Below are 2,190 nucleotides of genomic sequence, written 5' to 3'. Positions count from 1 at the left end.
TTGGATTCCGCAGGTTCCTAGAGCGGTAGCGAGCACGTGTGTTGTGCGCGGATTGAGGGGATGGTCCGAGTGCCTGTGCTTGTTCCTACCGACCGCGATCCTTTTAGCTGCCCGTAGACGAATTTCCTGTAGAGGGGTGTTAATGGCATTAGGTAATTTAAGCTCCCTCGTGTGTGAAGTAAACTTATCGGCAGCAATGGGAGCACGTTGTGCTTGGGGTTCGTTTGTACTTCCCTCTATTCGGAGCTGTCTGGGTGGGAAAACCCTTGCCTGGCTTCAGGGCTCAGCTGTCCAATCCCACCTTCGTCGCAGGGTCTGAATTTCCTCATCCCTCTGCTGGATCGGATACGTTATGTGCAGAGTCTCAAAGAAATTGTCATCAATGTCCCAGAGCAGTCAGCTGTCACCCTAGGTAAGAAAGGCTTCTGTCTCATGTCCTTTCCCTTGCGTGTGGGGTGAGTGAGGAGCAGTGTGGGATGAGCAGAAATGTCACAGGCTCCTGCACTCGGTCCTGGGGACCCAGGCTTGCCCATACCCATGGCAGTGTGAGCAGGAGAACCCTGTCAGTCCCTCTGGGCTGCTCCACTTCTACCTTGCTCTGTTCATCACGGAAAGGGATCAGTTTTTCAGAATTTATATGTTTTTCTGTTTTCAACTAGGAAGATCTTCCCATGTTTTTGTAAGTGTCACACAAAGATTTCAGGTCAGGTTGGTGGATGCATTTGTTAAAATTCTAGTGTTAAGTATCCTGTTTATTTCTCACTTAAACTTATCTGCTAGCATAACTATAGCATGTAACATCTTGATCTCAAGGCCTGAGATTTCTTTTGTCAAAATAAAGCACTGTGTAGAGGATGTAGGAGCCCTTTTTGCACAAGGATCTGTATTTCTGCTAATCCAGATGTGAGGAAACTGCTGTGTCATGACCTGAACTGATTGAGCACCTGGTGAAGGGTTGGCCCAGGAAGCACAGGTGCGAGCAGTTCACCTTTGCTTTCCACATGACCATAAGGAGTGGACCCTTCCCTGGGCTCATTTAAGGACTGGCCTCCATAGGGAGAGCGTCTCCTGGATGAAGGCCCCTCCCCGAGAATGGGTGTTCTGTAGAAAGAGGCTATGCCACCTGTCAGATGGGTTAACTTCTTCCTATGATTATTAACATTCCTAACAACACTGCCTGGTATTGTGAAGAATTTATCAAAAGCAATTTCAGTGCCTCCAAGGGCCAACACCTGCCATGCTAAAGCAGGGAAGGGACCACCCTTCCCAGTTCTGCTCATTCTCTCAGAGGAGGTGCCATGCATTTGCTTTGATAAACAGAATGTGTTGTTCTCTCCCGGCAGATAATGTCACCCTGCAGATTGATGGAGTGCTCTATCTGCGTGTCATGGATCCCTACAAGGTACCATCCCTGCTATGCTGAGGCTCAGCTTCAACCCGAAGGCATGAGCAGCCTGCAGCCCTGGCTGTGCCCAGTGGGCTCTGTGGAGCCTCAGCTTGTTGGTCACCATGGCAGCCCCTCATGCACAATTTACTGGCCTCTCCCGGCTCTCCTTACCCTGAGACATGTGCTCCATCCTTTATAAAGCTCTCTGTGTTATGCAGATGGGTGGGCAAAGTGCCCCTTCCCTGGAGCTGCTCTCTGGGAAGAGGAGCTCAGCAAGCATGTCTGCAGCAGGTCTTTAATCCTAGCGCTAGGTTTACCCACTCTGCCTCTCTTGAGGTCCCTTTCAGCATTACTACAGACTTTGTATTTTTTGCTTTTGTTCTCCAGGCAAGCTATGGGGTGGAGGATCCCGAGTATGCCGTGACCCAATTGGCCCAGACCACCATGAGATCTGAACTTGGCAAACTTTCCCTTGATAGAGTCTTTCGGGTGAGTCGGGGAGGTGGATATTGGAGCTGCCAGTATCTGACAGCTTCTCAAAATCCTGCGGGCTCTGTGCATCCAGGTTGATAACATTTAACACCAAAATGCATTTTGCTTAGAGAGCTTCTGGCTTTTGTTTCTCTCAGCCTGTTTGTGGGTCCTTGGAGATGTATCTTGCTTCAGTTATTTTTGGCCTGTGCCTTGTCCTGGATGGTGTAGCTCTGTTTCTCTCAAGTCATCAACATTTTGCTCTAGCCCAAAGATGAGTGTCTTGCTGACCGTGTTCAAGTGGGCTGTAACCCCCATGCTGCTTTTTTTTT

General features: G+C 49.4%; 1 protein-coding gene across 3 annotated transcripts in view; it reads right to left on the bottom strand.

The window, feature by feature from the left end:
* LOC100550826 (phospholipid-transporting ATPase FetA-like) overlaps positions 1 to 2,190 on the bottom strand; it is a 422,496-nt gene that overhangs the window by 126,958 nt on the left and 293,348 nt on the right. The window lies entirely within an intron of this gene.

Source organism: Meleagris gallopavo, chromosome Z (genome assembly GCF_000146605.3).
Source record: "Meleagris gallopavo isolate NT-WF06-2002-E0010 breed Aviagen turkey brand Nicholas breeding stock chromosome Z, Turkey_5.1, whole genome shotgun sequence".
NCBI lineage: Eukaryota > Metazoa > Chordata > Aves > Galliformes > Phasianidae > Meleagris > Meleagris gallopavo.
Note: the sequence above shows the minus strand (reverse complement) of the source record. Positions and strands in the feature narration are given on the sequence as shown.